Raw genomic sequence first — 14,644 nt, forward strand, 5'->3', positions numbered from 1 at the left:
AAAAAAACATGCAACTCTTTTAAAGAAATTATTGAAATAATTATCCTACAATTTAATAAAATTTATGTTCCTCTTAAAAGAATTGACAAAAATAATAAAAAACACATTTTTCATAAAATTTTACTTAATCTATGCTTGAACATAATTGTCGTAATTGTCATAATTGCCATAATTGTTAATTATAACTCTCATTGTCAGAAAAATTTTATAATATTTTTTTACAATATATTTTAATATATTATATGTAAAATTTCTACACACTATATTAAAGTAATAATTGTTAAATTATATTTTTAAAAATTATTGTATACTTTAATACACTTCAATACACTTCAATACACTTCAATATACTTTTCAATACACTTCAATATTTTTTGTATTTTTATGAATCTTTTATATATATAATTTCTTAAAGCGTATTGTATAAGTGGCTCCGATAACTGCAGTTTCAAGACTGCGAATGGAATATGAATATTCCAATTAATATATATGATAACGTATGAACGTTGTCTTTTGTACTTCTTATCAAACTGATATAAAATACTATATTTTACAAAAATAGTTCTAAGTAAGCAAATTAATCAATTTTAGTTATCAATTCTTTATTATGCGTAAGCAGTAAGCAAGTATTAATTTATTGCTTTGTCTTACTGCTTATGTTATTCGGTATATCATTAATTTTTAAATATTTAACCTCACTATCACTGCTAATAAAAATGCTGAATGTAATATTTTCTTAATATAACTTACTTATTTGAATGTTATTAGAGATAAGAAAATTTTTAGCATTTTTATTTTAATAAGAACTTTCTTATGTATTTAGATAAGAACTTCCTTATTTAGTTAGATAAGAAGAAATATAAAAGAATATAAAAGAAATATGAATGTTAAAGTTCATGAATTATCTTATTGATTCGTCATTATTAATTATATTGGATACAAAGTGTACTGTAGTCGGTTAAATATATTTCTACACGTGATTACGACGAAATAATAAAATAAAGAAAATAAAAAATATCTTCTATTAAATTCTTACGTACGTATCTGGCTTATATTATTAGATAAAATATTTTGTAGAAAATATATATATATATATTTTTTTTTATTGATAATATTGAATATGTAATATTCATAATAATATTTAAATATTTAAAATTTATATACATTTTACACTTTCAAAATTAGTCTTTGTTTTAAATATTTGTACGCTTAACAGCGTACAAATATAATCGAATAAAATAAAACATTAAATCAGCTCTTATTGAAAGATTATTTTAATAATCAAGAGATCCAAGATAAGTTGTACATTCTAAAGATGCTATTAAAGTTTTTATCTTCAAAAGTCTATTTTGTTAGCTTATTATTTAAAATATATTAATAAAAATACTATGCATTAAATTACATCAAATTATGACAAAAATTTATACTAATAATAACATGTAGTTTTATTTATTTGATGTAGTACATAACTAATTTTAGATTCTCTAAAAATATTATACATTGTAGCCTAAATGTAAATAATTTTTCTATTTATATAATATCAATTTATACAATGTATATATTTTATCATATATTATTTATTTATGCATTAAATACAATGCTTTGACTCTTATTGGATCGTTTTCTTATTTTTAGTTGTTTACTTTAAAGTCATTTTTTTGTGTATCAAAAATTTATTTCACACAAGAAAAAATAAAATTGTATAAGTAAGTATACAATTTCGTGATCCTGTGTTGAACAATAAATAGGAATAAGAATGGCGAATTTTGATTTGTTCAGATAAAAATTCATCTAGATTAAATACATCTGGATTTGGTCAAAAATTTATATCTTCATTAACTTCATAGGTTTTAAGATGCATAAATGTTTTAGCCAGATATGACTCTGAAACATATTATATATATATATATATATATATATATATATATATATATATAATGTACAAATATAATACGAATAAATCGAAGTTGTTTAAGTGTTCTACTATACTAGCAAGTAATTATTCGTGGTAAATAAAAATAATTATTTTTTACATTTTTTTATCTAATCTAAGTTTGCAAACCTTTACAAATAAAATGATTATAAAATAATAGACAATATATTATTATAATGATTATAAAATAATAGATAATAAAAAGGTAATCAGCATGAAACATATTAAAGCCACTAATCTTATATACAATGCTATAGATTGAAATGTAGATTGAATATATGCAATATATAAACTGATACAATTTAATTTTTATTATAAAATTATTTAGTCACTTTCTTTGATAACTCATGGTCAATTTAATACTAAACTCGTTCTTGCAACATGATGTTTATGGCAATTAATTAGTAAAATCTTTGAGTTGTAAAATCTTAATTATATAAAATACAATTATATTTATATTTATATTTATTATAAATCATAATTAATTATCTATACTATAAATATTGATGCGTAATTATACAATTATCAATAGTTTAAAAGATAACGCGTGCACACGTGTGATATAGATTAAATTTCACTCAAATTGTATTGATTAAATTTGAGACTCGAATGTTTTTTATTTCAAACTTTATTTGAATAGTTTGACAATATATTCAATTTTAATTACAGTTTATATTAGTTTTAAACTGGTTATTGGTTAAATTTTATATAGAAAAAAATATAATTTTATGAACTATGTAATTAACATTTAAATCTACGTATTTTTTAAATTAATTATCCGTAAAAAAACCAAGTTTATATGTATTAGTGGAGTTGAAAAAAAATTCATAAACTTATGTCTAAAAATAATTTATTAAAGAATTAGAGGATATTAAATCCTCAAACACTAAAGTTATGATATTGGCCTAGTTTACACTGAACACTTGATATGCGTATTAAGTACTATACTTCTATTAAATTGTTTGGTATTAACGCTATAAATTCTGGCGCATCAGAATGGTACGATACTCGAAAGTAGCGAGTATGAGACCCAACTAATACGCATATTAAATATTTTCAACGCGCTGTAAACGCTGATATACGTATGTTCCTTAAAAAAAACATGTCATCACAACCACAGCATTCAGTGTACTTTGTTTGTATTTAAAAGTCTAACTTAATGTAACTTAATACGATTCATGTAAACAAGAATTCACACGTATCTAACGCGTAATTCGGATCAGCTTGATATCCGTATCAAAAGTTTCTACGATCTAAATTAAGCCGTTATATAAAAAAGTCTAACAGAAACAAAAATACATGATAAGAGTCTAAAGATCGTAGTATAAGTCAAGATGTATAAATATTTTGAGGATTATTTATATCAAAATCAACGATTTTGTCTAACAAGTTATAAAACAATTTTATTTGTAAGTCTTTCAACCTTTGAGCATTCGTAACTCTTTAATAAAGTATTTTCGGACATAAGTTAATATGAACTTTTTTTACCTACTTGATGTTATTAAAACGGTGTATAAATTTGGCCTTTCGAACACACTGTAAAATTAATCTTTTAAAAAATCCAATCTTTTATTATAATTAATATTATACGCAAACAAATTGAATTAAAACAAAAAACCACATAACACTTTATCTTATGCACTAATTTTGGATTTGGTGCTGTTAGGTAGTTATATTATCAATGATTGTATGCGTGATTAGAATTTGCAATAAAATAAATTTTATCAAATTTTACCTTATAAATATCGATTATATAAATTTTTTAATACGACGACCACAAATAAAATTGTACTATTCAAATTTTACGATTACAATTTTTAAAGTAGTTATACATATATATCAAGAAAACATCTCTGTGGACTGTAAAAAGAAATCTAAAACTCGTATTTATACTTGTCGATTTTTGCAACTCACTTTGATGATATAATCCACATCTTAAGATGTGAACGTTAGACATTGCGTAATACTATAAATAAATAACTCTCATTGTGAAAATCATGTATTGTGTGAATAATCTCATTTGTTAAGAACAAGTTTTCATCTCCGTTACTTTTATGGCACATATTGACGGTATAATAATGGATCTTTTTTCTTCTTGCACGCAATACTTCATTTTATGTTATTACGTATTATTTACTATTTCCTGCAAAAGATAATATCAATAAAGAAACTTAGATTTTAGAATCAGGTTTATACCTAACTGATTGTTTTATTCATTATTCTTTTAGAAATATAATATCTTCTTATTCTAATCTTTAAGAACAAATTTTCATCTCCTTTATATTTGCGGTACATTTTTAACGACATAATAATACATCTTTTTTCTTCTTATATGCAATACATTATTATTGCACATACACTATTTCTTGCAAAAAATAATATCGATGAGAAAAATAGATCTCATAATCAAGTTTATATCTGACTATTTTATTTATTACGTTCTTTGAAATATAATATTCTTATAGACGTAAATGTGCTTATATTATGCTAATATAATTTCTTTTTTAATATTAGCAAAATATTTATCAGGAACACAAAAGCATTGCGCACACTTGTTGCGTTTTTTTATTTTCTAAGGAGAGATCTGTGAAACATTAAAATAATATTAGATAAACCATTTTCTTTAAATACATGCACACGTTTTCTTTTTTTTTTTATAATATGTTATATAACATATCAATATTTTGAATACGTTATCTCACATTCGCAGAAATAATAAATAATAAAACATGAAACGAGGAATATTAACGCTTACATAATAATAACGACTGTGCTATGTTTAACATTGCAACTCTCGGTTGTATCATTCGTATTTCACGACTGGGGTCAAATCGGCAAAGTGAATTCTGATACATCTGCACGCAGCCCCCAAGGCAACATGCAATTCTGCCCAGTCGTGAGATGTATGACGGTCTTTAAACATGTCAACGAAGCGGTCTATACACAAGTCCATATTCCTTCTCTGTATAGCTCTCCGTATTCTCTGAACTCCGACGAAATCGTTAAACCGAACGACGTGGCCGTGCCGCAATTGGAATTCCTCCAGCCGTATTACTCTGTCTAATGCACCAGTTCCTATAATGTGGCACGGGCACAAAAGGATCCCTGAAGGCGTATATACATACACATCTCTGCGGATTATGTGTATATGTATATACGCCGGACACGAAGAAGAGATAAGAGATTTCTTTCTTTTATATAGACGAAAATTCGTCTCTTTTCGCTCTCCTTTTTCCTCCACCGTCCTCTCCACTTCTGATGCCTCGAGCACATCCTCGAAGAAGCTTCCCAGGATCTTTAGAACAGTGGCTTAATCGATGTCAGTAACGTTAGAGTCTCCGATATGTGATGTATCCGATAACGCGTAGCCCGCAACTCTGTGCAAACTGCAGCAAAGTTCTAAAGCTTGCTTGATATGTCGCAGAAGATACATTATCCTATTTTAGGCTTTTCCCATCTATAGCGGAATTCTTAGTGCTTCAAGCATATTTTAATCAACCGTCATAAAGCAAAATTAATATATGTATTGTATCTTATGTAAAATATTGTACAGCGTAATCATATTACGTTATAAAATATTTACATGGAAAGAGTTTTCTGTATTATAATTTTAAAATTTATTTAAAATACAAAAAATTAAATAATTCAGATGACATCATAGCATTGTTAAATAATGTAAAATATTATAATAGAAGGAATTAAATTTATTTTCTTTTGTTAAAAATTGATTAATTTTCTTACTTATTTTTTATATACGTATACAATTATTTTAATACAGTCAATTATCTATCGTTCCATTATTAAGTATTTATCTAATTAATAGATTAATAATGATAATAATTAATAGATTATTAATTAATAATGAAATATAATAGATATTTTATAAATAAATATATGCGTAATTAATAATGATGCAGTAAACATACATAAATGTAAAAGTCGACGAATGTACTAAAATAAAAATGAAAAGAATTATTCTTATGAATATGTACAATACACAATGTCATCAAACAATAGTAATAAGCTTGTCGGTCGACTACTATTATTAGTAAAAGGTCGGCGTTTTAATACTGTTAGTCTACTTTGGCGCATGGTTTCGCCACGGTGGATAAAGCGAAGTAACGTTCAGTATCCTGGATGACATCTAACAATGACGAAGAAGAAGTGCACGGCTGTCCGGTAAGATAAAAGGACCGGAGTTACTGGTTTGCAAGGGATTTAACGACGGGGAATGGTGGAGCACACAGCTTACGGCGAGGTTAATGGTGAAGTACAAACAAGCATTGAACTGGTAGATGACAAAAGGAATCAAAGGAAACGAAAGGAGACGAAGAAGAAGAAGGTCCGATGAGAGAGAAGGAAAAAGAGAATACGAAGGACGCGATAGACGAACATAGAGGAATGAATGAGAAGAATGAGGTCATGGCTCTCAGCGAGAAATTTGTATTATATCTGCATTTTAGGACAATGTATAATCCGGCAAATTGCGCCTCATTTCCAGCATTTCAATATAATAAAAGTCGAGCTTCTCCCTCGCTCGTAGATTGCCAGCTGAGGGGTCTGCTTTGGTCCCTTCGTCGTCGGATTTCGCAAATCTTCTGTTTCCTCTTCTCTTTTAATTTATCATCCCTTTTTCTCTCTCTTTCGTAAAGCCATTCCAGTCCAAAAAAACGCGCAACTAATGAATGATGCCACGCCTTGCCCTGCTGAGAAAGAGAGGTTCGCTAGAGTCCCTTTTCCGTTCGAAATTTTAAAGTGTCCCCTTCAATGCTCGATATGGAAAGTTAGCGTGGAGTACCCTGTAAAAGGATCAAAACTTAAATGAAGTTAGCGGTGGGATAGACAACTCCCGCTTGCCTAGTGCTACGAGAACCACGACGAGAGATTGTAACGGTGGCCGCGCAGAGGGTATATTCCTGCCACCTACATTTCAACCCCTATTCCTTTCTCCCGATTCGTTGTTACCCCTCGCACGCCCCATCGTCTCCTTCCACTACCGCTTTGAATAATATTTTGCACAACAGTTGGGAAAGAGAGAGAGAAGGAGAAGAGCTGAAGAAAGAGGCACGGTAAGATTCCGAGGCGCGCTTCAGCATTTTACTTAACCCACCTTTCCTTCTTTCGCATAACTCCGTTACCTTTCTAAGAGTCCATTAAGACTGTTTCTCATCATTCCATACAATTTGTTTTCTCCTCCCCTTTCCAATGTCGCTTTCGAGATTTTGCGGCACGGACTTTGTAGGAACGCCACGGAATAGAATAATCGCGCGAGTCGTGGACAAGTTTAGCTCGCGAAAGGATATCTGCAGTGCGATTTACGAGGCAAAACGATTAAAGTTCATTTGCAAAGACAAAGAATTTTCTTCCTAATAACAATGAAAAATTTAAGTGTCTCCTATCACCTATCACGACTTTGCGGTTTCGCGAAATTAAATATTTACTTATTGTTAGTTGAATATCGTTCACCTGTAATCCCCGTATATGAATATTGACAGAGAAAGAGATCATTTTTTCGCTTTTTAGTAATAATAATTTTTTTCACAAAAAGAACGGTAATGTGAAACATTTATTTTATTTTATCTTATAAACTTAGTAATTATTCAACGCTTTAATAATTGTACAAACAAATTTTGTAGCTAATTAACACATTTCTATCACATTTTATGAATTTTTTATATTTTTTTTACTACTATTATTCGTGTTTGTGTTATCAATATTGCATTTGCAAAAATTACAAAATTACAAAAATATCACTATATAACATTTATTTAAATATTACAATTTTAAAATGACTTTGAATGCTAAATATACATATATAAACATGACATTTGCAGTAATAATATACCGATTTCTTTAAAATCCTTATTTCTCGTAAACAATTTACCAGTTGATTTTCCATCCAATTTGCCGGTATTAATTATTCCAGCAGCTTTCATGTTCATTATTTCCCGACAGAGAGACAGTGAATACGTTTATCAAGAAAGAGGAACAGAAATAGTAAACGAATAATGGAAGAAGAAGAGAGAAGCATAGAGCTATTACTCCCCGGAGTATAGTACGGTTTCAATGGCGAATCTTCAGCACCCTACATTCTAATATAGCCAGAACTGCGATTAAAAAGACAAGCGCTTTCCCGTAATACTCCAAGATCTGTGACATATATCTTTGCCAAATTCATTTACGTTTTACCCTTCTAGTCTCGACTAGACTCTACTTATTAATATCCTTTCAATTACACGTGAGCAAGAAGAACGCATTCAAGTAAGTAGAATTATTCAGAATCTTTTCAGCGCGTGCAAAAGAGATTGTATGCTGAATATTGTCGTAAAATTATGAGTTTTGAGTAGTTTGTTCTTTGTTTAAATAAAGAATAAGGAAGTATAACGCATTAAGTTTTAAGATAGTATTTAAACAATAAGTAATAATATGACGTTACATTAGTATTGATATTCTAATATTTTGAAAAATAATTAATTAGCATCTGTATTATAAAGTTATTTGATTTTATGATACAAATAGTATTACTTTAAATTAATTTAACATTTAATTATTACATCTAATTTTTTTTAATTATTATAAACTATTTAGATTAATAATTAATATTCTTTTACCATATCTGTCATTCAAAAATGAAATGTGATGATTATGAATGACACATCTCTTTTTCCAGTAGGATGAGATTAAGGAAGACTCTACTCCCTGAGCGAAACATTTTCTCGCGTTGATACAGATGGCTTCTCGACAAGAATCCGATAAAAGTTCCGGGGATTATCCCTCGGCTTAAGAACGACCTGGCCAAAGTTCTTCATAATGCGAACATATTGACCAATATGTGCGAGAATGATGACATAAATGCGAAAACCAGAAAAATTATGTCAAACATTCTTTCTTAATTTATTATAGAAATGGTTAGCTTCTATATCAGATATAACATAGCAATGTATTTATAAAATAAATAGTTTGCGTATATAAATTCAAAAGTATAAAATTTCTAGGTAGAGATTCTAAATAAAAGATTCTACTAGAGATTTTATATAAAGATTCTAGATAACGTATTAATGTAACATCAACAGATTTTAGCAAAACATTTAATGTAGAAATGAAAAGAGATAATTATCTTTCACACGTAACACTTTATCTAATAATTAATTAGAAGGAAGTAAGCATATTTCATATATAATCTAATAATATATAAGACATTTTTCTTCGTTCCCTTTTTTTATTACACTCATTCCTCTAGAAAAATTCTGAATTTTTCTTATTGCACGCGTATTTTCTTTTCGTTTACGCCCTTTCCTGAGTATCAGAACATATGCAGTCACGCAGAAATGCGTAAAATATGCGTGCGAACCGACGTAGCTGCGACAACATTGTTAGACGTTTGCATGGAGATTACGCGGAATAGAAGCCGAAGGAAGCACCAACACACCCTCGTCTGTATATACATGTATATATGCGTCTCTCTTCTTGTTTCTACATAGACATAATAAAATACCTACCCTCCTACACCCGGTGACATCGCGCAGGTAACTCCACGAGGAACGCGTCGCAGCGGCGCGACGTTAAATGTGATAACCGTACTTTGTAACAATACTTCGTCGTAGGGATAACGGCGCTACATCGCACTGCGCAAAGTTATCCCGATTCTATGAGACGCAATCCACGTTCGAGCAATCTTGCGAAAATCTGCGTGACGCCTTACTCAAGGGCGGTTACGATGGTGCTTCTCTCACGCAATTTCGACAATCTTACACTGAAAAAAAAATTATTAAATTAATAAATATTTATTTCAATAGTGCCTAATAAATCATTTATTTGAAACAAATAAATATTTATCAGTTATGAAATAAATATTTTTCACATCAAATCAATATTATTAGTTTCAAATAAATAATTTATTAGGCGGTATTGAAATAAATATTTATCCGAATCCAATAATTTTTTTTTTCAGTGTATGATTTATTAAATTATTATATCGTATTCTCTCTGCTATGTAGGATAAAAAACTAATTCGTAATTAAAAGGACAGTGCAATTGTTATAGATTAAGTTATTTTCCTAATGTTTACTAGATGAGTCTAATTAATATATTTACATATACTTGTCACGTTATTTAAAAAATAAATCATCTTGTTTAGTTTTTTCCTCTTTCTTTCTAATATTTAAATGACATATTTTTATAATCAATGTTAAACAAATGTAAAATAAAATAAATTAATCGAAAATTGACACATAACTTTACTTTAAAATCATAAAAAATGCATATAACGAAATATGATAAAGAATTTAAAAAAAGAGAGGCTATAATTTATAACGAATATATCCCTATTATAGCGAGCGTTGGTGGAAAGTAACGATGTAGCAACAGCGTCGCATGCTTGCATGCATATATTATCGCGAATATATAAACTATAAACAAGAGCTTGCGGTAGAATATTTTAAGCTCTTTGCGCGCTGGAAAATGGAACGTTTCCTTTTCTTAAACGCTATGTTGCGAATTTTACATGAGAACGTATAATGTACTGCCAATTTAAGACAGTGCCTTTTATTTCACGTACGAAATCCCCCACTTGTTTGAAACATCAGTTGAGTTAGCATATTGCACTCTATGCAAGAAAAGAGAATGGCATATACTCTCAAATACCCTCATATATTAGAAATGTGCATTTTGATCAATTATGGTAATTATCCGTGTTTTGTGTTAGAGATATTTTTGTTATTATATATATTATATTTTTTTCTAAACATTTACAAAATTGTATAATAACTTTATTTCTTCTATTATAATGTTATAACAAATATTGCTAAAATAACAGACGATATCAATATTAAAATAATCTCAATAATTACATATTATTTTATAATATTCCGCGCAACTTCTGATCAACTTTTATAAAAAGCTTTAATACATACACATACAATGCATAATTTAATAAAAATACAAAATAAAAAATAAGCCTACAAATCAGATACAAGCGTGAAAAACATGTCTATTAATATTGCTGTCTCTATATATACATCTAATAACATAAGTCGTAATGATAGAAAATGAAGTTCAAGTTCTTTGGTAATTCAGTCAACACAATAGAATCTGATTATCCCTTGATTATTTGTGTTTCCTTCTGGGAACAATTTTCGGCATTTTTCGAAGGGTGAATACGCACGAACCACTTTTTCTGGCTAGTCGTAGCACTTATTTGTGCGTTGTTGGCAAGCGACAGGATGAAATGTGCGAGTTCGTAAGGTTTCGAAGTCCTGGTACAGGCAACGGCGACCATACAGCGGAAACGCTGTCGCCGAAAAACGATTGTGTTAGCACTCAAAGCAGAGAAGAGGAACAAACGTTTATCACGAGTTATGACGTGTAAAGATTGGAATCCAGGATGCCGAAAACATTTCCGTTCTCAATTTTAACACGGATAGCTGAGGAATTGCGATTCAAAGACACGATAAAAGATTATTGCAATTCAGCAGTCGTCGAAAATGTATAATAAAATTAATATGAATAACAACAAATAATAGCAATAAACAGATTAGAGACAATTAAGTAATGATACATTAATAAGAGTAAACAAGAACATTTCACTCTTATTACTTACACATCTCGACTTAGGATTTACATACAAGATGCGCGATATATTTATGACGTGATATATATGTTTACCGCGAACTATGCAATTAGTTGTCGAGTTAATTACACTCAAAGCATCAACTTTTGAAGAGCGAACTTTGGGGACAAAGTTCTAAAGGAGTCGCGTGAGATCGAGGCAGGACGAGTTACGGAAACTATTCCTCGCGGCCGTTTAACCACGTGGAGAAACTGTCATAAATAACTATCAACTTACTTAGCTATTAGAAAGAGAAAGACAAAGAGAGAGAGAGAAAATGTTGCTCGCAGCGTTGGCATGATCGTCTTGACGTAGGCAAACGGTGTAACCCACTTGAAAAGTTCCACAGTAAGCAGGACCATTTTTCAAGTTTTCCATCGGGAGGAGTACACGGGCCGTAACATTTTCAACTCGCGGCCGTTCTTCGGCTCTTCTTGGGGCTGGTGGCATCCTGGGACGAACGAAACGCATCGAGGCGTGAACGAGGAAATCGATGTGAAGTGAACGTCGAAGAACCGAAGCGGAGGAAAGTTTAAAGATCCGCCGCAACGAAAGGGCAGCATCGGTTCAGGTGGCAGCCCGGAATAAGGGACGGACGTAGGTACCGGAGGAGAAATGATTTTACGTGCCGGCACGCGAGAACGAAGTTCTGAGAATCTTTAATACGAAGTTCTCCGTAGAAATTAAACCTAATTGACACAGTGTGTGTAACGTGCACGATAATAATATATGAATCACGAACAGATTAGAGTGCAATCTTTGATTTATTAGTCAGAATTACCAACCAAATTTGTCCACAAAAGTATTAGAGAAATTCCCCGTGAACTTAATGGATTTTCGATTTTCCAAAAAGTCATCATCGTCGAAGAGTACATTAAAAGAGCATTAAGATATTTCGAGCGAACAATGCATTAGCATGACGGTTGATTTCCGGGAATGTTTTTCGCACTAAGATCGAAACTTTCGATCCTGGTTTAAAATAAATCCAAAGTAGGAAGTGACATATTGACGGCACTAAATTGAACGAAAAGAAGGTGCGCTACGATGGGGATGTCTCAAACGATGACAGCGACGGCGTTACAACATCACGGCGCATCCAGATAGGTATCGGAAAATATCTTGAGTGGTGTCCCCGACGGTACCATACGTCATTTGAGACAATCTGCCGTAGCAAGGTTTCCTCATCCGTTACCTTCGATCCTGATTAGTTTTCAACCTCTCGCGAGTATCATCGTTGATCTACGTCAGTGCAAGCTTCGAGCAGAACTATACAGATTGAAGTAGGTAAGTAGATCGGGTTCTATCTGCCGTAGTCAATAAATTATGGTTGTTGCGAAGATATCTTCTTGTCCCTCGTAACCTGTGTACGTATTAAATGTATTAGGTATAAGCTAGCTGGATCGTAAAGCTGCATCGAAATTTACAAGAGCGAATGGTACGTTACGCACACAGATTTCTTGAATTAATTTAGGTATATAATATTAAGTTTGACGCTATAACAAAATATGTTCAAACATTTTCTATTTTTTATTAATTTATTTTAAATTCAATTTTAAACTATACATATGTATTTTTAAAAAAGGTATTAAATCTTTTAAATAATTGGAAAAGAGATACTTTTTTTGCAAGCTATAATATAACACAAAAATAAAATTCAAAAATTATAAAATACAATTAGCACGATTTATAAGGTTGCTATAAATATATACATATGTATAATAGATATTTAATTAACCCGGTGCATAAATATGATGTTGCAGAAAAAAATATTACTCATTACGATGTTACAAATCTCCTAGTTCTTGAAATTTATAATAGGCAGTGCTTGATAATATATACGATCGCGTTTGTTTGCATAAAGTCACCGTTAAACTCGAAGTTCAACTTGCTAAATATCACCCATTACATTTTCGTTATTAAAATGTCGCTTCGCAAAAAATAAATTGCGCGTTTCGCGCGTTCCGGAGACTGCGTCGAGTGTTGCTCTCGGCCAAAATATCCGGCAGGAACATTCAGGAAATGAATAAACGCACAATAGCTTGTCGGCGCAGAAAAGACGCGATCTGATTTATCGCGCGGCGTTCATTTTAATGCGCGTCCAGCGATTCCAGCGTCATTTAACATTTTGATTAATGCACAGCGTTACACCTTTTTATCATTTATGGGGACGCGAGCGAAAACGGCGACGTCATTCGCCGCGTTCGCAACCGAATGAAAACGTCAATCGCTACTGTTTCGTTGAATAGAATTTCGATGAAATTGCTCCAAACATCCGTGAGAAATTTATATTCCGATTTTGCGTGCGAAACGTATCGACGCGGAACAGCAAGGAGGAGCGGGAGGAATGTTATGCTAATTGTAGTAATTGAGTTTGGTTGAAATGGGGTATTAACTAGGGTCGATAATATATTAACATCGATAATGTATACTTCCGCGACGCGAGGCCGCAGGTGCGCATATAATTATATATCCACGCGTGTGCAGGTGCAAATAGAAACATTTCGAGGGAAACGGTGCAATAAACTGCAGCTGTCAACGATTGATTTGTTTACCGGTCAACGCGAGCATCTCCCTTCTGGCCGGTCCCGAATACACGAGTCATGAAAATTTTATATAGCTTCAATTTATTCTCGTCATTTTGAAGCCGTACATCTAGCAACAAAACGTGTACCGACGTTGTTGTAAATGGTAATAGACAATAGGCAACTGTTGTTTGTTCCATACAAACGAATGTCATTGAACTCTCTACCGAGATTACCTGGTATGCGGTGAACCACTGATAAATAAATGTTTATTGCATTAACTCTCCGATCTGGTTACATGTGTGAGTAATATTAATGTAAATATAAATTAAAATAAATGTGAAAAAGCAATTGTTATTTGTGTGTGGTACCAGAAGCAAAAAAACGAGCTAACTAAATCACTCGCAATTAAATGTATATATATATATATACTATTTTTATATTTAAAAAGAAAAATTATTAAACGCGTTATAATAAATATTTAAATACATAAATTAAAACGATTCAAGTGTCAAGATGTTTGCTCATAAACTTATTTACCATCTAATATATGTTTGTAATTCTGGCACTGACATAAATTCA

The sequence above is a fragment of the Nylanderia fulva genome, unplaced genomic scaffold, assembly GCF_048542155.1.
Source record: "Nylanderia fulva isolate GAGA-0341 unplaced genomic scaffold, ASM4854215v1 Scaffold6, whole genome shotgun sequence".
Taxonomy (NCBI): domain Eukaryota; kingdom Metazoa; phylum Arthropoda; class Insecta; order Hymenoptera; family Formicidae; genus Nylanderia; species Nylanderia fulva.